This window comes from Gopherus evgoodei, chromosome 6 (assembly GCF_007399415.2).
Source record: "Gopherus evgoodei ecotype Sinaloan lineage chromosome 6, rGopEvg1_v1.p, whole genome shotgun sequence".
NCBI classification, from domain to species: domain Eukaryota; kingdom Metazoa; phylum Chordata; order Testudines; family Testudinidae; genus Gopherus; species Gopherus evgoodei.
In genome coordinates this window covers 115,273,788-115,300,507 of record NC_044327.1, presented here as the reverse complement: position 1 = coordinate 115,300,507, position 26,720 = coordinate 115,273,788, and the positions used below count along the sequence as shown (strand labels likewise).

Sequence of the window (26,720 nt, the reverse complement as noted above, 5' to 3'; positions counted from 1 at the left end):
ACTGCCTGGAGAAGGCTGATAAGAGAGATTAATATTTAACATTTTCAAGTTCACACATTGTAAATGCCTCTATCCTAAAATGGTTCAAATAAGTTAGCTAAATGAATATGGTACTTTAATTCATCCACTTGGAAATGCATGTGCATTTTTTCATTGGCAAGTTTACAAGTGAGAACATGTATTTTGATGTCATGAAGTGTCAGTGACTGAACAGTTATTAGTGTACTTCAGATTGGCATACTGTTTATTTGCTCAGTGAGCCTTTGTATCTAGGATGTACATCATATTTCCCTCATCCTGGAGAGGTATGCGTATTTGGTGAGAAGGGCATATTTTGAGGTGTAGCAGCCACAAAGCAACTGTAACTGGGTGGCAGAGTTATTCTGTTGACTGAAAATGTTGACGGGTATTGGAACGTGACTAGGAGATGCTGGTTGATTCCTGCTGAGTCATTGTGGAATATGTATCTTGCTAATACCACCCTGCATATAAATGAGCCCCCTTGGAAAAAGAAAACAACAGTTTGGAGTTGAGAAGCCCTAAAGACGTAACCACAATAACAACCAAGCCTTGGGAGAAGGCTTGGGCTCGATAAGTTTATTTCATATTGAGCAATTGTTAATACAGCAAATCCATGGAAAAGGGGGAGTTTTGAATCCACACAGCGGATATAGGTTGTATTTCACAGCAGTGTGGTAATGCCACCTGTTTGCAGCACCGTACATATTATGCAATATCAAAAGCAACTGCTCAATACGGACTGCAGGATAGTACTGTAGATAAATTAGAAGAATGTCCATTAATATATGGCAGAAACAACTCACTCTGTACTAGGGATAATGATTCAGATTTCTTTTTGAATGGAATTCTAAGCTTTGGGCGGTTTTGTGCGCTTTTCAGGCATGATGGAACTCCTCAGAAGAACACATCCTGTTTTCAAAAAGCATTCTGGGAGCAACTGGTGAGTCCTGAACTTCCATTTTTATTGAGTTTAACCTTCAAGCTTTAAAAATCAATAAGCAGAAAACATGTAAGTAAATAGTATTGAAATGCGTGTAAACTTCAGAGTTTAAAAGTCTTTTCATTTTGAGGTGAAAATAATTAGATTATTGTTTGGTGTCTTCAGAAACTCAAGCCTGTCTTCTGTTTTCAAAAACTTCTTCCATTGGGATTAATAAAACAAAAATGACATTTGCTAAATTAGATTCCAACATAAAATAATCATTAGAAATAGTTAGAAAATGTCTGGGGTTTTGTATCCTGTGAAAAATCAAAAACTTTGGATAAAAGCTTAAAAATTTTGTCTGACACCAAAAAATTGATTTTGGCACCACCATTGCGTGGCCTAATAGGAATTGTACTTTGGGTACCTCAAGCCCCCATTTCCCTATGTGAGCCAGGCTCCTCAGCCAGACTACATTTCCCATGATGCACCATAGCCAGGTACTCTGAGGATGCTCCACAGTGGCTCAGCAAGTGGGGAAGCTGTGGTGCATCATGGGAAATGTAATTTGCCTGGGGAACCCAGCCCACAGATGAGTATATGGGCTTGAGGCAGTTTGAATTACAATTCCTATAAATCCACTGGAGCAGCATTTCCAAATCTTGGTTGGGGGGTGTGTGTGTTTCAGCTGAAAATTTTCAGTTTTGGGGGTATTTGGTTTTTCGTTGAAAAGTCCATAATTTCTGCAGGAAGCAGACTCTTATCACAAAAAAAATGTTTAGTCAAAAAACGTTTTCCATTGAAAATCAGTTCTGATAAAAGATTTGCCACCAACCTTAATAATCATATTGAATAAACAAGCTAATTCTCTTTCAGCAAATATCCTTTCCCCAATACAAATGACAAAGCTAACATTAATGCAATGCTGAGGATAAGAAATGAAGTACACAAAAAGGAGAAATTCCCAAAGTCAAATTTTCTACTCCTGTATTTTTTTTTATGATGATGTGTACGTTACTGGGAGTTACCAGGTAGTGCTAATTCAGATAGCATTACAAGTTCTGTTTATGTGCAGTTACATCATGAAGAAATATTTATTGTTAATTGCGGTTCAGTTATTTTTTTGAAACTGCATATCAGCAATAAAATAATTTATAGTGTTATTCTGTCACTCTAAATATTTTTTTTAGTTGCAAAACTGATGCCTAGAAAAATATACTTGTGTAAACAAACAAAATGTTATGACGTCAAAGCATTAGATAAATTGGACAGGATGCAGAGAAGAGCCACAAAAATTATTTGAACATTGGAAAAATGTGTTATAATAGGAGATTTAAAGAGATCAATCTTTTAGTTTATAAAAAAGAAGATGACAGTTGACTTGATTACAGTGTATAAGTACTGTAAGTTGGTGGACCTGATCACCACCCTGGGTAGTCAGCCACATTCAGTTCTATTTGTAGTCTTTTCCTCAGAGCTCTGTTTATTCTTCAACATACAAACAAAAAGGAAATGTGGAGTATTAACAAAAACAATAGTCCTGGGCAGAGCTACCTGGGCTCCGGTAGCTAAAGAGTCAGCCTAGTGGGGTCCATAGGTAGAGTTGCCAGGCATCCGGTTTTTGACTAGAATGCCCAGTCAAAAAGAGACCCTGGTGCTCCTGGCCCACACCCGAACCTCTTGCCCCATCCTTCACCCCAAACATCTTATCCCTGACCCCACCCCAGAACCCACACCCCCAGCCAGAGCCCACACACCCTCCTGCACTCTGAACCACTTGGCCCCAGCCCGGAGCCCCTCCTTCACCCCAAGCCCCTCATCCCTGGCCCCACCCCAGATCCTGGACACTCAGCTGGAGTTCTCATCTCCCCACCCCACACCCCAACCCTCTGCCTGGAGCCTTCTCCTGCACCCTGAACCCCTCATGGAGGGAGGTGGGATGGAGTGAGCCGGGATCAGGGCCTTGGATAAGGGGTGGGGCCTTGGGGAAGGGGCAGACAGGAGTGTTCGGTTTTGTGCAATTAGAAGTTGGCAACCCTTTCCATAGGGCCTGCTTGCCCTCTCACAGCCTTTTGCTGCAGGCACAATCCTCATAGCACTCTCCTTGCCCTCCCTTACTCATGGAGGTGGGTTCCTCCTTTATAGCCTTGTAATGAGGTTGATAAATCCTATACTAGAGAGTTAAGCATGCAGGAATAACTTTCAGGGCCACCTGGGGGGGTGTGCAAGTGGGGCAATTTGCCCCAGGCACCGGCCTCGCATGGGCCCCCACAAGAATGTCAGAGGCTCGCCCCAGCCCCGCTTCCACCTTCCCCCATCCCCCAGCGCCTCAGTGTGCCATGTCCAGGAGCTGCCCTGGACAGAGCTAAAGCAGGGGTGCGGTCAGGGGACAAGGAGCAAGATGGGTTGGGGATTCTGAGGGGGCAGTCGGGGGGCAGGAAGTGGGTGGGGGTTGGATAGGGGGCAGAACCAGGCTGTTTGGGGAGGCACAGCCTTCCCTATCCTAAAGCTTATTCAGCAGACAGCTATTTAACACAAAGAGCCAAGCTGTTATCTTTTCCCTTAGGGCTACCATCCCTTTCACTTCTCAAATGCCAAATTATAGTCTACATTTAATTTCAGTGCCATAGGGACATTCATGTCAGCGGAGGGTAGCTTCATTTAATATTAGCCACTTTAGATTAACAGTGATAGAGTCAAGAGAGCCATGGGGGAAGGATCACATGAGAAGAGCAATATCCTACACCACTTACTCCTTCCCAACCCTACCAAGGGAGACCCTTGTCACTTGCATTCCCCGAGGCTCCAGAGGGGTTAATTCTCAAACTTCTTTATTGGTGACCCCTTTCACATAGCAAACCTCTGAGTGTGACCCCACCCGTATAAATTAAAAACACTTTTTTATATATTTAACACTATTACAAATGCTGGAGGCAAAGCGGGGTTTGAGGTGGAGGCTGACAGCTCGCGATCCCCAGTAATAACCTTGTGACCCCCTGAGGGGTCCGGACCCCCAGTTTGAGATCCCCTGGGTTAATTTAATTTTAGCACCCTGTATCCATTCATATGCATGTGCTATTTTGACCGTTTCAGTTTTCACAACATAGGCTCATCCCAGATTCTGGAACAAGCTCAAATGCTCAGTTCGTGGAGTATGTACATAAGTTATACTAAAGACAAACCCACAGTAACCGTCTCCAGTTTGTGAGGCACCCCATGGAGCCAATCTCTAGGAAACAGATAAATTCATGGAGGTTAAGTCCATTAGTAGCTATTAGTCAGGATAGGTAAGGAATGGTATCCCTAGCCTCTGTTCGTCAGAGGATGGAGACGGATGGCAGGAGAGAGATCACTTGATCATTACCTGTTAGGTTCACTCCCTCTGGGACACCTGGCATTGGCCATTGTCAGTAGACAGGATACTAGGCTGGATGGACCTTTGATCTGACCCAGTATGGCCATTCTTATGTTCTAACCTAAATGAACCCAAAGTTATGGAGACAGATGTGAGGCAAGGAAGCCAGCAGAGTTATCAGAAATCTGGAAAAATCTCTGACTGGATAGGCTCAGGCGTTTGGTCACAAGCTGAGGTGGTTCAAAAGTTTTGGATTTTTTTTAAGCAGACTTTTTTAATTGTTTCTTTAAATAATCAAACACAGCAAGCAGCAAATATTTGGCCACACACTTCTGAAACCCCAGACCATGTTCAGGTTTTGGCAGACTAATTTCAGCTTTTCAATTAAAAAAACCACAACACATTTTGAAGGAAAGCAGACACTGTCTGTGATTTTTTCTGCTTTTTAAAAACTCCTAGTTTTCGATCCAAAAAAAGTTTTGACGGAAAATATTTGTCCAACATTTTTAATGAGCTTTAGTGCCTTTTAGCACTAGCTGATGCTGAGAACCAGTGATACCTTGTAAAGGGGACTTGAAAAGTAGTTTTCTCAAAACTGGGTTTGTGCCGAGATGCTGAAGGTTTTTAAGTGTTTATTTTTCCCAGGGCTGCCTGGGAGTGGGAGAGGGGCAAGTGGGTCAATTTGCCCAGGGCCCGCAGGGGCCCCCATGAGAATATAGTGTTCTATAGTATTGAATTTTTTGTATGTTGGGGCCCCTGAATCCTCTGCACGGCCCTGATAACTCTGGGCCTTAGAAACCCCAGCCGCACCAGTTGGAAGAGGGATTTAAAAGGGAGTCACTCCATATAGCAGGGCAGAGGGTGGAGAGAAGCAGACCTGCATTTGTTGCTGCAGAGGGACTATGCCAGGAAGGGAGGTCTGGTGCGCACAGCTTAGACTCCATACCGTGATGAGACCCATGGGCCAAGTCGACAGGGACAACCGCCAGCCACCACGTAGCTCAAATGGGGGCAGAGTGGTAGGAAGAGGCCAGGGGAGAGCATCAGCTGGACTGCAGCTTGTAGACTCCTGCCTTATGGTGCTCAAGAAGGATTTCTGTGTTGGAACCTGGGAGGCGGGGTTTCCACCACAGACTTTTACCTCTAGGCAGGGCTCCTGCCATGGGCTGTAACAGCTAGGTGAGGACTGCTGCCACAGATGGTAACCACCAGGCCAGGAGGCGCACTTCACTTGTGATTGGTAGAGAATGTGATCATAATGGGCCAGTCCTGCTGAAGGATGTAAAGAAGACCAGCAGAGAAATGAGGAAGGAGAATAGGAAGAAACAACATGGACATGGAGAAATTGCTGAAGTAGTCAGTGGACAGCCAACAGCAACAGGCGGCCCAGATGCTGCAGCAATAGAATCAATTATTACAACAGCTGGCCTCACAATGCCAACAGCAATTCATCCAGGAGCTGACCAGAACCAACAATACCTGGTCTAGTAGATAGAGGCACTCCATCACCCCCTGGGAGCCACACTTAACCCGGGGCCATGATCCCCTGGGGGCATCCCAACGCCTGAGATCCAGTCAAGCTGACAAAGATGGCTCCAGGGGATAACATCAAAGCCTTCCTGGTGACATTTGAATGTGTGGCCATTATGGTGGCGTAGTAACCAGATCATTGAGCCATGCTCTTGGCCCCATGTCTAACTGGGCTGACCTAGGCAGTTTCTAGGGCACTAGATCCTGGGGATGCCCGAGACTACCATAAGGTCAAGGTGCCCATCTTGGACTGCTTCGATACCTCCTTGAAGACATACTGCCAATATGTCTGCAGGGAAAAATGCCCACTCTTGGGTGATGGCTCAGTACCTCACGGATTCTTTCTGGTGCTAGCTAACCCTAGAAAGGTGCAGATGGTGGAGAATATTGTCCTAGAGCAATTTATCCAAACTCTCTCAGTCAGGGGATGGGAGCGGGTGCAGAGATATCACCCTAGCACACTGTTGGAAGTGGTAGAAATCATGGGAAATTACCTGGCTGCCGAAGAGCCAATTCCCCAGACCTCCAATGGTAAAGGCCTTGAAATTAAGCTGTTGCCAAAAGTGAAGGGCCACGCATAATAGAAAGAACAGGACACAGGTGACCACCAGCTGGGGCGGGGTCCAAGTCCCTTTTGAGGCAGAGACTACGAGGCTGAATGATAGCGCCCCAAGACACAGAGGCCTGGAGAGACAGAAGCTAAGACTCCTCCAGCTGGAACAACCACAGCGGAGGAGGGTTGGACAGTGGCCCTCCCAGTGAGCAGTAGCTTCAAATGCAGGCAGCATGGCCACTTTCAACACAACTGCCCCTTTATGGATTGTAGCTACAAGTAGGCCTGGACAGCTGCCTCTAGAGCCTGCAAACAGGCAAGGCTGGCTCCAGGCACCAGCTTAGCAGGCAGGTGCTTGGGGCGGCCACTCCGGAGAGGGGTGGCAACTCCAGCTATTCAGCGGCAATTCGGTGGAGGGTCCCTCAGTCCCAGTCGGAGCGAAGGACCTCCTGCTGAATTGCCTCAGATTGCGCTCACGTTTTTTTTTTTTTGTTGTTTTTTTGGCTGCTTGGGGCGGCAAAACCCCTGGAGCCGGCCCTGCAAACAGGGGCTGTCCAAGATAATGGGCCCAGTGAGGGTCTAGGGGATTGAGGCACTTGGCCTAACAGATTCTGGATGCAGACAGACCCTTGTAAGGGAAAAGCTAGTTATGTCCTATGGGATGCTGTCCAACATGATCTTCATACAGTGTGCACATGAAGATATGCACCCTTACCCAACAAAGGAGATACAGCAGACAGTGGGGAGCCATACTGATATGCTCCATGGGCGGGGGTGGGAATGTATTTCTCTTGCCTACCCTGTGGTCCTGGGACAAGACTGGAAGTACTTCAGCAGAGTCTTGCAGGTGCAGGAGAGAGACCCATCCCAGGGTTGACCATAACTCTGATGCTGTAAAAGGAGCAGGGGGCACAAAACTGGCTGATCCAAAAGTGTGAAAAGATCCAGGGGAAGGGACCTCACAACAGGCAGAGGAGCCCCTGAAAGACCATTAGGACTCACGAACCCTGTGGGTATGGAATTGCTGACCCAGAACAAAGAATTCATTAGGGAACAGAAGAGAACCTATCTTCTGCCAGGCATATGAAAAGTTGGCAGCTGTCAACAGGGAGGTAGTTGAGCTACAGGGAGCATGACAATGGTCACGCTTTGAGTTGAGGAGTGCCTATACTGATTGGTACAGCGTGACCCCCAGACCACAAAGTCCAAGCCCAACTCCTGGTACCCTGACCCTTTCAGGGAGTTACTCTGGCTCATGCACTTAGTACCATGTGCTGGCCGCCCGGGAAGAGAGAAAACAATGGAAAGAATTACCAGCTGGTTGTATTGGCCAGGTATCCACCAAGACCGGTGATTATAAAATGCTCAGGGAGATCAGAGAGGTCACAAAGGCAGAAAATGCAATAAAAATAGGGTATTTCAACTATCCTCACACTGGGTATATGTCACCCCAGGAGCTCTGAAGGATCTTAAATATGAAACTGCAGAACTATTAACTGGTATGTAACCTATCACTTGCATCAGCCTCTGCACCAGATGACTGGAGAATAGTTAATGTAAAAAATTTTTTAAAAGGCTCCAGAGGCAATCCTGGCAATTACAGGCTGGTAAGTCTAACTTCAGTACCAGGCAAATTGAATGAAACTACAGTAAAGAACAAATTCATTAGACGCACCCATAAACACGATATGTGGGGAAGAGTCTATGAGGCTTTTGCATATGAAAACACGCCTCATCAATCTATTAAAATTATTTGAGAGTGTCAGCAAGCATGTGGATACTGGTGATCAAGTAATTATAGTGCACTCGGACTTTAAGAAAGCCTTTACCAAGTTCCCTCACCAAAGGCTCTTAAGCAAGGTAAGCAGTCAAGGTATAAGAGGGAAGGTCTTCTCATGGATCAGTAACTGGTTAAAAGATAGGAAACAAATGGTAGGAATAAATGATCAGTTTTCACAATGGGGAGAGATAGATAGTGGTGTTCCCCAAGGCTTTGTACTGGGACCAGCACTGTTCAACATATTCATAAATGATCTGGAAAAGAGGTTGAACCATGAAGGGGCAAAATTTGCAGACAATACAAAATTAATCAAGATAGTTAAATCCAAAGCCAACTGTGAAAGGGATCTCACCAGCCTGGGTAACTGGGCAATAAAATGGCAGATGCAATCCAGTGAGAAGTGTGAAGCAATGCATATTAGGAAAAATAATCCCAACTATACATACAAAATGATGGGGTCTAAATTAGCTCTTAGCACTTAAAAAAGAGATCTTGTAGTTATAGTGGATGGTTCACTGAAAACATCCACTCAATGTGCAGTAAAAAAAATCTGAGAATGTTAGGCACCATTAGGAAGAGCATAGATAACAAGACAGAAAAGATCAAAATGCCACTATATAGATCTGTTGTATTCCCACAACTTGAATAGTTCATACAGTTCCGGTAGCCCCATCTCAAAAAAAGATATATTAGAATTGGAAAGAGTACAGAGAAGGGCAACAAAAGTGATTTATTTAATCTAGTATGTTTTTATGTTCTTAAAATTACAGATTAATTCGGTCATGGATTTTTTATATACCACAGCTGGTCTAACCAATCTCTTTTGTAGAATAGGGCCAGATTCTGATATCCATACTGATGCTGAATAACCCTTTGACTTCAGTGCGAGTGTTCATAGAGTAAGGTGCTACTCAGCTTGAGTAAAGTATCTAACTCTGCCCTGTACACTGGGAGTGGGGAGGGGGAACATAGCACGCTCAGGGGGAAGAGGTGGGACCAGGGCAGGGATTTGGGGAGGGGTACAATGGGGCGGGCAGGGAGGGGGTAGAGTTGATGCAGGGACTTTGGGGAAGGGGTTGGAATGGGAGTGGAGGCAGGCAGGGCAGAGGTGGAATCAGGGCGGGGCCGGGGGGGTCACGAGCACTCACCAGCACCTGGAAAAGGTGGCACCTATGTCCTGGCATACAGAGAGAGGCACCTCCCTGCACCCCAGACTTAGGCACATCTCTCTCAGAGAGGGGTGGGGCTCAGCACATAAGCTTTTGGTTGGCATCTCCCATTGGCTGACTTAAGCAACTCCTCACCTAGCCTGCTGGCTTTTCTGAATCACTTTCTAAGGTGTCTGTTTCTCCCCAGTCTTTATTCTACAGGGAACCTCAGTGCCTACCTCAGGCTTTTTTAATCTCAGTGATTTTTCCATGCGCCGGAAAGTTAGGCACTGTAACACTCAGCATCACAATGCCTAAATCCTTTTGAACATTCAGTCCTAAGTCATTAGGGTAAAATTCTCAAAAGCACCTATATTCTTATTTACTGGTGTAAGATCAGACCTGCTGAGTATGTTCATTGTATGTAAAGTTATGCTCTCAAAAATTCTGCATTGCAATGTTGTTAATGGGATCAGGAGATTAGAAGTCGTAGAAAGAGAAATGAGGATGGTATGAAATCCCTGATCAGGGAACTATTTACAGTGCTATTTACTAATTTAGTATCTTTAATAACTGTCAGCTCACAGGAAAGGGAGAAATTTAATGAACTGACACTTGGTGACCCAACTTCAAGAAAGGACTTTACTTAATGCTTCCCAGAGGGGATTTGCTTTATGTTTACTTCATGCTTCACAGAAGAGAGACATTTGCACAGTCACTTAATCAAACCACCACTTCCCCACCAAATTACTGTAGACAGCAGTCAAGCCCATGAGAATGAGGAGTTGCGCTGAGCATGCTTAGAACATCCCCTACATATTGGCTCCTCCTTGGTTTATTGACAGTAAAGGAGCCAGAAATTCCTGAATCCATCCTTGGAAAGAATCTCAGATAGAGAGGAAAAGCCATGGGTGAAATCTATGGCCTTGGGCACGCTCACGCACACACCTACACCCACATCCAGTGAACTAACCAACCCTGGGTAGGGTAAAGGACAAGCAGGCCTCTGATGTGAGGACAAATTCCCCCGCCACATACTAAATAGTCAACAGGAGTTGCCACCAGAAGGTTATGGTAAGAGAGAGAGAGAGGAGACACATGTCCTGAAAGGGTTGATTAATTGTTTAAAAACAAAAACGGTCCCCAAATCCTCTCCTTTTCCTATCACCAGTAGACAGGAGAGGCAGCCATAGCCTAGGGCTGTAATAATTCCTATCTCCTGCAGGGAAGGAGAGGAAAGAGCACTGCTATTGGGGGGGAAGTTCATTCGTGTGAGTTATATAACTTCCATCTTTGGAGGCAGGCAGCTTTACCTTTTCCCTGAAGAGACTGGCTTAGTGAGCAGCCAGAATGTGGGTTCACACGCCCAAGGCCACTTACTTTCTAATCTGGATGGGGTCCATTGGTAGTAAAAGTTGGTCTTGGAGGTATTATGCCAGCAAATTAATTTGTGCTTTGTTGCCATTGGCAGCAGCAGCAAAATCTGCACAAGGATTTATGTTCAATGAACCTGAATAATGTAAAATGCTGCTGGATAATACCTAGCTAGATTTTCTCTCTGTCACTGTGAAGATTTAGGGAATGACAATGAAAGATACTGTCTATGGACCAGATTTTTAAACAGCAGTCTCCCCTCTTGTGCCTGCAATCATTTTCAAGTGTAATTTAGGTCACTTTGACATAAGGGCTTGTTTGCTTGAGAGGCAGTGTGGCCTATTGGCTCGGACAGTGGACTAAGAACTCAGGAGACCAGAGGTTGATTCCCAGCTCTGTCACTAGTTTGCTGAGTGACCTTAGGGAAGTCATTCTATTGTATGGTGCCTCAGTTTCCCCAGCTGTAAAATGGGGATAATGATGCTGATCGCCTATGGAGGTATGTATCCTCATTACTACTCAAGTCTAAGTTATCTACATTCTTCCCATGGCAATTTTGAAGGTGTAAAAGGGAGTTCTGAGTGAATCTAGACTGAAAATCAGGCCCTATATTTTTAATTTCAAGATAATGGTCTACCTTTGTTCCCTGGGGTTGATGTGTCAGTGTGGTGAGTCACTACGGGGAATGCCAGCATGGTGTATAGGAGCTGATGTAATGAGGCTGACCATTGGGAAATTCAAATCAATTTAGTTTACTGAAAGCTCCAGTGGAAAAGTTCATGGTTTCTAGGTTAACCACCTTTGATCTGTTTCATCCTTTATTATTTTTTTTAAGTTAATTTTTATCTTCCCACTACTCTGGACTACTGGCCAGTCATAGATAATTTTTAACTATTAGCCACTGACTCATTTGGGTCACAGGCACTTTCCCCTCTGTGCGTATTTGGGGTCTATATCACTGTTATGCTTATACTGCATATAGCTTACCTTTGTCTGTAATACCGTGCTAAAAGAGCTAGGTGAAACTATGATTTTGCTTTACAGGGTATTCTACAGTCCTTTTATTTTGGTTCATGTGTATTCATGGCTCTTGAATAGCATGATACATTTTGAGTAAAGATCCAAACAAATAAGCAAAAATCAGCTGAAATGCTCAAGCTTTGCATGCTTTAAGTTATAGAGCTTCTCTACCGATTTCCATGCAAAGCTGTAGAGCCAGATCCTTAGCTGATGTACATCAGCATAGCTCCATTTAAATCCATGAGCCATAATGATGAGTCAGATGTGATTATTTCAATGGAGCTATGCCTGTTCCACATCTGAGGATCTGGCCCATAATTTTGACCCAGGTTTTGTGAATATCAGTAACCCAAGCCCAATTGCTGGGTTTGTAACAGGATACAAAGGTTTTTTCATAGGCGAAATATCCAGATCAGAAATGGTTTTATTAGTCCCAAGTTTATTTTATCATATACCATAGAAGATAGAGCTGGAATAAAACCATAAAGGCACTAGTCATTAATACAGGATGTTTCCTTACATTATTGACATTGGCATAATAGTTAAATTCTTAAATCCTGCAGGAAAAATCCCTTTGACTTCAAATATATGCCTTGCTAAGGACTGCAGAATCAGGCCTTTCTTGAATCCCTCCAGGGCTAGTGCCTCCACTGTCCCCTTTGGCAAACTCTGCATATCAGTGTCCCATGTTTCAGTGAAGAATGTTTGCTTCCCAACTCCACCTCCTCCTCCTTTTCAGTTTTGAGGGCCCAATCCGCAAATCAGTCCACTCATCAGACTGCTGTTGCCTTCAGTTGGAGTTGTGGCATGGCAGTTGCAGTGCATGCAGCTTGCGTGTGTTGGGGGTGTGCACTGCCCCTTGAAATGGAGAGCAGTCTCTCTCCAGGCAGTGGTGGCAGCTGCCATTTTGTGCTCGTGTGCAGCCTGCACGCTGTGCTCTCTCGCTGTCCCACGCAGTTGTATTTGTTCTGTTCATATTAAAAAATGATTATTCTGATTGGAAGTATATGAAAAAATACCCAATCCTGGCAAACCTCATTTAGGTGATGTAAATGGGAGCACTACCCCATGGTCTCAAAATTGAATTGAATGGTGGAATTAGCTTTTTAAAGTCTGGCATAAACAAACACAGCCATTTTCCCCAATTGTGTTTTTAAGCTTTCTCCAGACTGCCCTTGAAATCAGCTTTACTGTGCACAGGGTGGCTTTATGCAGATAAAGTCTGAGCCGGCTCAGATTCACTGAGGGCCTTTTCAGTTAGCATTTCCCTCCTTCCCCCAAGAGAGTATTGCCATCCACTACTCCTTTGGGGTCATATCCCTCTCACACTGGGTGGGGGAATTGCCTAATACTTCATTGTTTGCCCCAGACACTTTATTTTGCCTGTACAGTATGGAGTTGACAGCTGTACTCAGACAATGCTTAACCCTCTCCTTGCCAGTTTCTGGGCTGGTTCAATTCTCCCTATTGCAGAACCTAACCTTTAGCTTCTAGATCATAATTTCATACTTTACCTCTTTCAAAGTATTATGAAAATTCCCTATTTCCTGCCTTAGTAGTAGTTTATTAACTCCTTCAATCAGTGCAGTATTTTTCACGTCCTTCCCTCACCCTTCTGTCTCCCCTTTTTTACCCACAGCATATGACCTGAGGTCCATCTGTTTCTTTTGTTGTATCTTCCAGTCTTTACATAAGGCAAATAATATAAAAGGATTTTCCTGCTTTCACCTGTGAGACAACTTTAAGTTTCTTATAGACTTAGAGCAACCAAAGTCAGCGAGATCTGTTCATATGTATCTGAGGATAGAATTTGTCCCACATATTTATGTATGGTGTACATATTGCATCATGCTTATCTGCTCCTGGATCACATTTAGTGACCTTTAACCAATCCAATTAATTTTCTCCAGGAATTTCAAAACAATTTGGCATTTTATTTCAAAGAACAGGAGCAGGAACAGCCAGTCCTGAATGAGGATTGTTGCAATTCTCTCAAATTATCACCCAGTATCTCCATGTGCAGTGGTGAAAGCCTTTACTTTATTAGCTTTAATGGCTCATTTAAAATTGTAGCACAGGGTTTCTGGGAAAGGAACTTTTACTCATGAACACACTCCCAGCAGTCATTACCTAGTGACACTTCCCTTCTGAAAAATAACAGCATACTAAAAATCTGTTAGAGTTTAGACAAATTACAGCTCATAAAATACATTCTAAATAAATGATTACTTTTTGGTTGTCTTCTGTCTGCTGTTTCAGTTAAGTACAAACCTTCCCCATCATACCAGATACTTCCCATAAGCTTCAAAAACAGGTTTGAATTTTCAGAATTGCACCCAGAATTGGCACATACAGTTATGGTAACTGTACAGGTAAGTCATACACACATCTTTGCACAAGTGCCATTCTGAAAATTTGGACAGCCTCTTAAATGTACTGTGCTCTCCAGTTAGCATGTTAATCATTATTATTTCTTCTTTGTATTACCTGTCTGGCACCTACACGTCCCAACCAAGCAACCAAGAGTGGCACCATTATATAGTGGCTATACAAACACAGAGTAAAAGAGAGGCCCTGCTCCCTAAGTGTTTAGAATCTAAATAGACAAAGAGTGGGAAGGGAAATGGAGACACATTGCCATGCAGTGACTTGTTCATTGTCAAACACAAGCTTAGTAGCAGAGATGGGATTAGAATGCAGGGCTTCTGATTCACAGGATAGAGCCCCAACTGCCAAACCATCCTGCCCCCCGAAACAGGTAGATGCAAATAGCTGCAGCTGAAAATACAGGAATATATTTCAACTAGGGCATATTTATCTCACAATAATTGCGATCTCATTATTAGAATATATCTCCGTTCTCTTTCTGCTGTTATTATCTAATCTTTATACTGCAGAATGCAGAGCCCCATTGTGTAAGGTTTTGCAGACACACACATAGAAGACGACATGGTCTGAACTCTCAGGGTGCAATCCTGGTCCTGTTAAAGTCAGTGGGCGTTTTTGTTTGTCATTTGGTGATTGGCCAGGTTAGGTGAAAACAGTTGACACAAATTTCCCAGAATTATGTTCCCGTGAAAGCTCAGTAGTGATAAACTGGGGCTGCCCCGTGCAGCTGCATTGTATAGGGTGAACCCCTCTCTTCATCATGGTGTATCCATGAAGGAGGAAGCCAGGACATAGTTGCTGTGCATCCTTGAGCACTAGGGGGCTGGCAACGCGCTATCAGGTGCTTCACTTCACTAGGACTTAAACTGCTTAAGTGATTTGCTGAATCAGGACCTAAGTGGCTTGTCTGGCCAATGCGGCTAGTTGTGCTCTTCACCTCCATAGTCCCCAATGGGTACATGGCGAGTTGATTTGGGGGTGTGGCAGGATCCACCCCTGGTACAACAACTGGATTTAGGAAGCAGGTGGTTGGGGCAGCTCCCACTTTAAAGGCGATGTAGGGAGCAAAAGGGATTGTCATTCGTTGCTTGCAGTATTCTCTCCCCACTCCCCCTTTCCTGGTGCATCTCCGGATGCATAAGCTAGCGCTTAGCCTCTAGACTTCATTCTTCTTTGTCTTATTCCGATCTCTGAATTCCTACCAAATGTGTTAACGTTATTCGTTTGCATCAACACTCCCCCTCCCGCCCCCCGAATCTTCTTTTTAAAAAAATGCAACCTGATGCAATGAATTCACGGAATGTTTTCTGTTTTCTCATTTTCATACACAGGAAAAAAGAACATTACAAAAATGCATCATTGGTCTCTCGCATCATTAAAAATGCTAGAGTTATGAGTGGAGGAAATGATCCTTAGAACATAGACTCATAATAGATGTAATGATTAAAAATAAAAGAATCCTGAGACCCAGCAGTGGCGCTCCTCTCTTCAGATATAATGCAATTAAACCCATTCTTTCCTTCTCTCCCCATTTACAGATGTTCTTGGTATTATGTTACAATAATGCCAGGCGGCCCCATTGTGCTAGGCACTGTACAAATACATAGTGGGAGACAGTTCCTGCCCTGAAGAGCTTACAGCATGAATGATGGAAGGAGAAACAGAGACTTGCTCGACATCAAACAGCAGCAGAGCCAGGAAGAGAAGGCATGTCTCTGGAGTGGTCTGTCACTGTACTAGTACATTAAGGGCTTGAGTCTGCTGGGCAGCTGACCACTCTTCCAAAGTGAGTGCGTCATTACCCAGTGGCCACTTTACAGTGCTTCAGCAGAGTAAAGGAGCCTTAATGTCGGCATAAATTACATTGCACCCGCTTTTAAGCCCCTGTACGCTGTGAAAATGGTGCCCAGTAGTCTTAGTGTAAATGAGCATTCCAGCCCCAAACTGCAGGGTGTGAAATGCCACATAGGCTTGTTCCCTAGCTGCCACATGTGTCATGTGAAGAGTCCGTAACAGCACTAAGCAGTGTTATCTGCTCACCCACCCGCATGCCAGCAGCTATAGCCCATCTTATTTTCATATTCTTTTTAGCTGAGAATAAGTATTTTTTAAAAACCTTTTCTAATGAAACAAACAAACAAAACCCAACAACAACAACAACAAAAAAGAATTAAGGATAGTAAAGCACAGGCTAGCTCAGCATTGGGCAGTTTGTTGGACTCAAAATGTAACTTTGGTATATGGCGCAGTAGGTCCCAGGCTCAAATCCTATGCTAGTCCTCAGGAAGGTGAAATATATGGTACCTTTACTTTTGGAATTTGTGTGATGGTTAAGTGGTTAAGGCTCTAAACTATGACTCAGGAAACCTGGGTTCAATTCCTGTTTCTCCCACCCTCTTCTTGTGTGAACATGCATAAGGCTAATATGTGCCTCAGTTTCCCTATCTGTAATATGGGGATCATACTTCCCTACCTGGCAGGAGCGTTGGGAAAATAAAATCCATTAAGGACTGTGGGGTGTTCAGGTTCTTTGGGTATGAGAGTCACATAAATACCTCCACAGAGCAATGAACTTAAACAACAAAAGGTTAACACACAAATCTGTGCAGGAAATGGTAACATTAGTATTGCAGCCAGGAGGTCTGAGATGGGCCATGCTCACTGGAAGTCAGATTTAAACAATTAATGTAGATACTGAGGCTGAATTAACTCTCTTCATCTGAGAAAGAGTTAAGCAAACACAGAGGGCAGTTCTTTTTTGATGTGTGGTTGCAATATCATTTTTTAAGAAACACTGTTTCAAGTCAGGGTAATACAACCATTCCCTCCCACCAATCCACTTTCTCCCCTCTCCACCTACCCACACACACTCTACCCCAAGGGAGGAGGAAAAACCGGATTTTCAAGGTTTTTTTTTCTTGGTCTGTTTGACTAAAGGTGACTCCTGCTTAGTGGACAGAGGGCCATCCCCCACTGATCAATATTTTAATGTGACTTATCAGAAAGAGAATGAATTGTTTACTTAAAAACTCAGGATTCCATAAAGGGCAAGGGGAAAGTGTCCACTGGAAACAGAAGTTCTGGATGCCTGCTGCTGTAAATTCCTAACAAGGAAGCCTAAAACTCAAAGAATCAGAAGACAGTGGTGTCCAGCAAAACAATGCGTTAGAACCAAAACTCCAACAAAGGCACAGGCAGCAGTTATGCAGGATGGTAAGTGCTTTCCTGGGTATATTTCAAGTGAGCAAAATGAAACAACCTCTTCAGGTGGGGGAATGTACTGATAAAAAATTGAGTACAAAAATGATTTAAAATGCCAGTGTTGTTATGCATCTGCTACACTAAAATGTTCTTGCAAGTCCTGTTGCCCCGCAACACAGATGAAATGGATGCTGTATTATAGTCGTCGGATCTGTTCCTGCACCTTTTAAGTCAAGGGGAGCTTTTCCTGTAACTTCAATGGGTACAGGATCAAGCCTATAGACATCCTAAATGCTTATTGTAAAAATAATGATGCAAACGTGCTTGGTTAGACTTTACTAGTCTTGAGGATTAGATACGTCTTGAGAGTTTAGATACATGAAAAGGCTTTAAAAATACAGTAAGTACAGTATTTCTTTTCCTTGCAATGGTGTTCTGCATTGAAGAGCTCCATGCTTTAAACCCAAAGCCACCAAAAGAGTGGCTGAATGTGGAAAGTTTGTGGTGCTACAGCATTTACATTCTGTTTCTACCCTGTGCCAACGTGTCACTCTCACCTTGCCTTTGCTCTTTGCTCTGTTGCACTATTTTAACAATCTCAACCCCTCAGGAATCAATTATCTTCTCTATTCTGTGTCACGACCTATTGTTTCCGGAACGATTTCTGCTGAACTGCTGGGAGTTCCTATGCATGGATAGTGGGGCTTTGAGCATGCCTCACTTTCAGTCACATTGCTTGTCTGAAATATTATTTTAACTTTTTATATTGCAGTAGGGCCTAGAGGTCAGCTATGCTGGGGCCCCACTGTGCTAGGCACTGCACATATATATAGTGCATGACAGTCCCTGCATGATATATACGTGAATTAGAACCCAAATTTCAATATTACTGTTTGCATCCCTTTTGTACTCACTTTTCACTAATAATGCGAGTGAAGGTTTGTTTGTGAGACTGGAAAATAAAATTCAGGTCCATAGCTGAAAATTTGTATCATGACAAAGTGAAATTTGTTTTAGATATAGCTGGGAATCTACCATCTAAACTAAGGCCCCTTCATTAACTTATATAACTGTGTGACAACAGAAACAACAGCAGCCTCCTGGTGTTGTGTATAGGGTATGTTACAGCCCGCTCTTTCTCCCAGAGCTTGCTGCTTCTTAGCAGTAAGGTTAGGCATATCTGCCATCCTGCCTGACAGCAATGTGCTGTGCTGGCATTCACCTACACAGCTGTTTCCTGCTACAGATCTTGAAGGCTCCAGAATAGATACACAATAAACTAAGGATGATTAATATATTGAAAAAGGAGCCATTCCCATCCATTCATTTGCAGATCATGTATGTGCACAAAAATGGAGATGACACAATGGTTATATTAATAAAACAAAAAAGAGAGAGAGGTCTGGCACATTAACTGGCAGGGTTAGGTTGCCTTTGGGCCGTCCATCTGCTAAGGACTGACTCACAACTTGACTAGTATTCTCAGTAGAAATGTGCTCTGGTTTAATTAAATCAGTTTAAAAATCAGTTTAGTGAAACTGGTCCAAAGCCCAAAGGTTAGACTCACTTAAATTTTGCTTAAATCAATGTATTTTAGGTTGGTAACTCACTTATGCAAGTGAAACTGATTTCAACAGATGAAGGGTGTATGTATTAGGGGCTTGTACTGGTTTAACTAGATCAATTTTTAAACCAGTTAAACAAATAGCTTCCAGAAAAGATGGAACATTTGTGTGGATGAAACAATTGGTGGCAGGTTTCCTGGATGGAGCCAATTGTGGAAAAACTTTATTAGAGTCCAAAGGATCCTGCCATGTCCTGTTTTTTCCCCTGCATTGGAATGTGATGGCATCATCATTATCTCTCTTAGAGAAAGGAAACCAGCCCTGTTCTTCTTCCAGTTTAAGCCTGCGAGAGTTTTGCCATTAAGTGAATGGATTTAGAGTCAGGCCCATCATGTCTAACAATTGCTGGTCCTTCCTAAATTACGATAACATATTGATTTATACTTGCCCAACAAATACGTCTCATATTTTCACCAACTATTTAAGATTCCCAGTGAGTGAGTTTGTCCTAAAATTAAATCTAGGCCTCTTTCACTCTTCTACCCCATTGTAGGCCATCAGGTCTACTCTATGAGATGTTCACCTAGTAAGGCCTTGTCTACACTGGGAGGGGTGCGTGTTGATATAAGATACGCAACTTCAGCTACGGGAATTCCGTAGCTGAAGTCAACATATCTTATTCCGACTTACCTCCCGTCCTCACTGCGTGGGATCGACAGCCACTGCTCCCCCGTCTCATAGACTTTAAGGTCAGAAGGGACCATTATGATCATCTAGTCTGACCTCCGGCACAATGCAGGCCACAGAATCTCACCAATCCACTTCTATAACAAACCCCTAACCTATGTCTGAGTTACTGAAGTCCTCAAATTGTGGTTTGAAGACCTCAAGCTGCAGAGAATCCTCCAGCAAGTGACCTGTGCCCCTTGCTGCAGAGGAAGGTGAAAAACCTCCAGGGCCTCTGCCAATCTGCCCTGGAGGAAAATTCCTTCCTGACCCCAAATATGGCGATCAGTTAAACCCTGAGCGTGTGGGCAAGACTCACCAGCCAGCACCCAGGAAAGAATTCTCTGCAGTAACTCAGATCCCAACCCATCTAACATCCCTTCACAGACCACTGGGCATACTTACCTGCAGATAACCAATGATCAATTGCTAAATTAATTGCCAAATTTAGGCTATCCCATCATACCATCCCCTCCATAAACTTATCAAGCTTAGTCTTAAATCCAGATATGTCTTTTGCCCCCACTACTCCCCTTGGAAGGCTGTTCCAGAACTTCACTCCTCTAATGGTTAGAAACCTTCGTCTAATTTCAAGTCTAAACTTCCTAGTGTCTAGTTTATATCCATTTGTTCTTGTGTCCACATTGGTACTAAGCTTAAATAATTCCTCTCCCTCCCTGATATAAATATATCAGAGGGATTAATAAGAAGCAATCATATCCCCTCTCAACCTTCTTTTGGATAGGCTAAACAAGTCAAGCTCTTTGAGTCTCCTTTCATAAGACAGGTTTTCCATTCCTCGGATCATCCTAGTAGCCCGTCTCTGAACCTGTTCCAGTTTGAATTCATCCTTCTTAAACATGAAGTTTAACTCTGGTGGAGTTCCGGTGTCGATGGGGAGCGTGTTCCGGGATCGGTATATCGTGTCTCAGAATAGATTTATTGGGGTTATATCAATCCCTGATAAATCGAATGCTACCCGATGATGCGATGGGTAGTCTGGATGTACCCTAAATAGCTCTGAAGCTGCTAATAAAATCCCTATGTCGAGACAGAACAACTATTGAAAAAAATCACAGCAATCATCCAAAGAGGGCACTGCAAACATTCTTCCCGTATGTATTTCTGGTGCTCATGTGTTAGGTGCATTAAAAACATTTCGGCAACTGGAGGGTTCAAAATTTGCTAATATGTTCTTCCATTTATGCACTGCATCTCTGATATGTGATGCCATAGTAGGCCCCTCTAATTAACAGGAAATAACCACTGGATCTCTGCTATCATGGTATGGCAATTGTTGCTAAATGCTGAAATTTAAAATAATTGGAGATATACCAATCTCCTAGAACTGGAAGGGACCTTGAAAGGTCATTGAGTCCAGCCCCCTGCCTTCACAAGCAGGACCAATTTATGCCCTAGATCTCTTAAGTGGCCCCCCTCAAGGATTGAACTCACAATCCTAGGTTTAGTAGGCCAATGCTCAAACCACTGAGCTATCCCTCCCCCTCCATGTAGGAACATGTATGAAATGTGATCCTTCTTCTGTATCCATATTCCAAGCCTCTTATGGGGCACACGCTTTTGCAGGGTTTGTGTTTTTACAAGCAGCTGCTGATATAGACTTGCAGAGGATGGGGAATCTGGTAGGTGACTATAAGGGACACATAGCGTATGTGAGAGTGTGTGCATTATTGGCTTTGAATGTAAAGCCACTAAAGGAAAATAAATCACTTTAACAAGAATTTAAGGGCAATGTGCACTATGGGGGTGTGATTTCTAAAACACACTAATATATTGCTCATTAATTTGTCCCTGTAGACCTGCTGGTATGAACTAAAGGTTCTCTAGTATGTGTTAACATAGTGCTCTTTGAAACAGTGCTATGCTGAAGTGCATTAGGGAATATTTAGTAAGCATCAGCAGGATCTATATGGACTAACTAAGGGCAGGTCTACCCTACTGCTTAAATCAATCTAACTTGTGTCACTCAGGGGTGTGAAAAGGGGTGTCAAGGAGTGACACAAGTTACTGTGACCTAAGCGCTGTCCACACCGGCACCATGTCAGTGAAAGATGCTCTCCCGCTGACATAGCTTCCACCTCTCATGGAGGTGGGGTAATTATGTCAACGGGAGAGCGCGCTCCTGTTGACATAAAGTGTCTTCACCAGATGCACTACAGCATTAGTGCAACTATGCAGATTTAGTGCTTAGACCTGCTCTAATGTGCAGCACATTAGTATGCTTTGAAAATCACATAGTGAGCATTATCATACAGTGGAGACATACCTTCAGGGAAGAGAGAATGTTCCCTGAATATCCAAAGCACTTCTCCCTCAAACCTTCTCAACTCACTTAACACACCCAGCAATTGCACCCAGGTGTCATAATGATGGGTGAATTAGATAAAATAGAATAGAAGAAATGAAATACTCTAGCGTTAGATGCATCAGAATACTCCTCTTGGTCCATTGGTTCTGGCAGCATTTGAAAGCTGCTGGCTTTCTTAATTATGGGTGGAACATGGTTCAAAATGTATACAAGAGGGATATATTTATAGAACATGTCTAAATGGAGATGGATAAATTAAATCAGTTATAGAGGAGTTCTGTGTCTTATCCTCTCACACAAATAAACAGCTCCCTTCACTTCCATGAACAGATCAGCACCCAATCAATGGAGTTTTTGGAGCCAGACAATTTAAGTTCTTATTAGCCGTAGCAAACCATTAGGGAATCATATTTCAGCATGCAGCACATGTCAAAATCCACGCAGTGCTGTTCAAAATGAGCAATTAATTACACATACTGTGCTGCACCTGAAACACTTTCACCATCTCTAGAGGGATAAAGGAATCCCATCGAAAGGCGAGAATATATCCTTTGGCTTCCCAGTTCACTGCTCATTTTTTGAAAACTGATGGAAAAGTATGTTATTGTTATTATTTATGAATAATAAATCATGACGTTGCAGTTACATACGGTACCTTTTATCTGAGGAGATCGGCGATTTACAAACATCTAATGCACACAACAATCCTGCATAAAGTATCTTGTGGGTTGATGGTTTCTGTTTCAATCAGGAAAGAGAGAGGAGGAGTAAGAAGAAAAGATGGAGACTCTGAATCCTAACCTTTCCTTCTCCACTCCCCTCACTTCATATTTCCCTCATCTATTCCCTTCTTTCTTTTCCAGTGCTCTCACAGAGTGTAGCAGTGGCTCTGCCTGGAGGACGAGTGAGAAGAATACATCTAGTTTGGTTCATGAGATGGTGGAGGGCACAGTAAGTATCACATGCACTTTAGTACTGAGGTTAAATTGCTCAATAAGCCACATCTGAGAGCATTCAATAAACCCCTTGCAGCTAAGGGCCACCACAAATCCCACCATGTTTTGGTGCAAGTGTAAAGTAATCGCCTTTGATCTTGCCTTTCCTAACATAAATAGCAACCTGGATGTTAAAAACAAAACCAACCCCCCCAAAACTCACCTTACTCAAACATGATACTCCCCTGCACTCACACATCTGGCGCTGAGAGAACAAACATGGGACAGAGGTTAGTCATGTTGCTTAATGAACTATGGGAATTCACTCAGATACTACAGTGACGAATGTGATGTAACAACTTGGGCAGAGTAGAACAGAATCTCTGAGGTCTTTCCGTCTCCTGCATCGTCACCATCCATACAGGTCCTGAAGGGCAATCTGTGCTTGTTGTTCTAACTGTGCAGCCCTATTGCCTGTGTGAAGTCGGTTACCATGGTGATGTATGTAGCATGAAAGCCTAGCTCGAGAGGAAGGGTGGCCTTGTGGTTAAGGCGTAGGGCTGGAGAGCTGGGTTCATTTCCTGGTTTTGCCACAGATTGCTGTGTGACCTTGGGTAAACTGCTTAGTCTCTCTCTGCCTCAGTCCTCCATCTGCAAAAGGGGGAGTAATGGCACTTATTTCACACACTCCAACACACATACATACCATTCCCTTTGTCTGTGTTGTGTATTTAGTTTATAAGCTCTTTGATGCATGGACTGCCTCTTACTATGTATTTGTACTGTGGAGCCCTCGGCTGGGGACTCTAGGTGCTACTTTAATACAGGTAAATCATCATCATAAAATTCAAATGGGTTTGAGCAGTGGTAACTAATAGCAACCTAGTGGGCAATGCTTCTGGTGATGTAGGTGGAGGGCTAGAACGCAGCTTAGTCTTCTTTAGCTCTGTTGGATCTATGGGGCTAACAGGAGTAAAAAGAAGAGACTATTTTAGTCACTTAAGGGCTTGATCCTGCCTCCATGGAAGTAAATGACGAAACTCTCATGGGGTTCAGTGGTATAGGACTGTGCCTTTAGGGCCTGATTCAAAGCCCAGTGAAGTCCATGACTAGTTACACTTGGCTTTGAATTGGGGACTAAATAAACACAGGGAACATCTGTGTGGAGAAAGGAGGAGCCATTTTCAACTAAAGTGTATCCAGATTATAACCTCGCTTGAGCAGTGTACAACATGGCAAGGTGCCCAGACTAAACAGTATTGTAAATGCACGCTGTAGCTTGTCACTGATATTTCAAACTTGTTTCCATCATTCATGTTTCACTTGTGATCCTTTGTCTGTTTGTTGCAGATCCTCAACACTGGAGTTTGGGACTTGTCTGTATTTCAGCTCCTACCCAGGACTATTTACTGCCAGAGCTGTGGAGTGTGACAATGGTGTTTGTGTCCAATCTATCAAACGCCATTATCACACTAAATAGCTACTGTTAGATAAGCCATCAGGTCACAGAAGGAAGAGAGCTTTAAGCAATAAATTTTCTGGCTGTGATGAGGAATAAAGCAGGTTTGTTCTTGTATGTCACGATGACTGTGCTCTTTTATGAGCAATGCTAAAATAATTTATAATAAACAAATACTCTGCTGTACGGCTTCCAGTTGTAAAACTCCTTTTTAAAGTACACATTGTAATGAACTTAATGCTGTCCATTTGCTCTTACCGAGTCGTGTTTATATTCATGGATTGTAATGTTTTTATTCAGCAATGCAAGTGGCTGTGAATTCTTCCCTTATTTAGATTTCTGTTAAGTTATAGCTGGCAACCTGCAGCCCCTATTTAAGCAGTGTTGTCAGTATTTAATGCATTTAATTAACACGTTTTGGTGTGGAACATATTCTTCAATGATCTCATTGAATTATCTCACAAAGACCATTGTGGCAATGAAATAAATTTGTTTGGAGGTCAGTTGTACAAATACAACACAGTGGAGTCATGATTAAAGAAAATGAATCAGGAGTATTGCTGCCAAATCATCAAACTGACATGATGTTGTCAGAAAAGAAACCCGAGGCGCAGTCCTGCAACTCTTATGCAAATAGTGTTTGGGCATGTGGAAGTCATGGAAGTCAATGAAAGCTCTGGGTGCTCATATCTTTAAAAATGTAGGGTCAGATTATGAGCCTCTTACTAATGTTGAATAGTCCCTACAAATAGTCCTGTTGAAGCTAACTTGGGGAAAGATCGTGCTACGTCGCATGACTAATGGTGTCACAATCTGGCCCTTATTTAGGTGCCTATTTGTAAGTACCCGAGTTTGAAACATTTGGCTTAGATGCCCAACTTAGCACTTTATGCACCTAGGTTTGACTATTTGGCCCTAAGTAAAATGAATGCAGGAAAGAGCAGATAATGATAATCACTGCTTCTGTATTGTAGTATTAGGTTAGCAAGTGGTGACCTAAGTAGAGCAATTGCCTTTCATTCATAGCATCTATATAGTTCTCCTTATTAGGGCATGGAAAAGTTGTATTTAACACTTGACTTACCTTTTATATAAACACAACATAAATCTGCCACTGCAGCTGCACTCCACATCCTTGGACAAAGACAGCTTTGTTCCCGTGTTGGACAAGTATGAAAAATAAATCGTGATGATGCTAGTTTCTCTTGGTGGATGTTTCCCCCTTTTTAGAGAAAACACCAGCAAGAAAAATTAGGTTGGGCTCATCAGATAACACAGAATGCCAGTAGTGTTCCATCCCAGATATGATTGCATGTTGGTGTTTACAGGCTACATCAGTTGTGCATGGTCTGTAAAGATCCTTGCAAGAAAAGCATCCTGCAAGGTCATGAGTGAATATGAATGCAGCATCAGGCTTCCCACAAACAAAGGAAAGGAAACTTTACTCACAGCCCTATACTACAAGTGTGTCATTTCTTCTTGCAGACTTCCCAGCCATTGTTTTTTAGCTGTTTTTGCAGTTATTCATTCACCCTACTACCAATGCCAAATGACTTCTGATAGCTCAGAGGAGCATGCTGGAACTGTAACACAAAGCAGAAATGGGTATAGGATGGAAATATTTATTGTTCATGGATACACAACCTGGCTGATTAATTGAAAGTGACAAGAACCAGAAGTGCTTGCAAACAAATATAGCCTGTGTTTTATTTCACAAATCTTCAAAAGGCTGAACCTGTGCTAAGGAAGTTTGTCCATTAGGTTACCCATAAACAAATGACAGTTGCCCACAAATGGTCCATCTATTCTATGGTGCAAAAATTATGTTGGATAAATATGCTTAGTGTATTCGAAAAGAAAGAAAGGTAAAAATGGTTTTACTTGCTCAAGTTTCTCTCTGCTCTCAGTACACCCCTTCTACCTTCATACCTATCTGTTCCTGTTCCAGTCCAATTGGCTGATGGTCAGGAGTCTGTAAAATCCCCTCTTTCTCCTGTCTTGGTGAGAGAGAACATTACACAGATACATAAAGCTAAAAAAAAGTCAGGGCTGAGGCATGCTGAGCCTGCAGCCATAGCATTTGGTAGAGTCTGAATTCTCCCCTTCTTCATTACTGTAACTATGGAGTTGTCTGTTGAGAACTACTGGGCTAGGTTAAGAATTAAGTGTTGGGATTTTGAAAGGTACCTGAGGGAGTTAGGCACACAAATCTCATTGGGTACAACTTTGAAAAACTCTTAAATGATTTAGGAGCTGAAGTCCCATTGAAAGTCATTGGAACTTTGGCTCCTAAGTCACTCAGGGTATGTCTACACTGCAATTAAACACCAGTGGCTGGCCTGAGTCAGCTGACTTGGGCTCGTGGGGCTTGGGCTTGGGCTGCAAAATAGCAGTGTAAATGTTTGGGCTTGGGC

General features: G+C 43.2%; 1 long non-coding RNA gene across 1 annotated transcript; it reads left to right on the top strand.

Annotated features, from left to right (window-relative positions):
• The first annotated feature begins 567 nt into the window (after positions 1-567).
• On the top strand, positions 568-26,466 carry LOC115653896. The gene is made up of 3 exons (XR_004001032.1): positions 568-961; positions 22,776-22,863; positions 24,198-26,466. It is a non-coding gene; the product is annotated as an uncharacterized LOC115653896 (long non-coding RNA).
• The last annotated feature ends 254 nt before the right edge of the window (positions 26,467-26,720 follow it).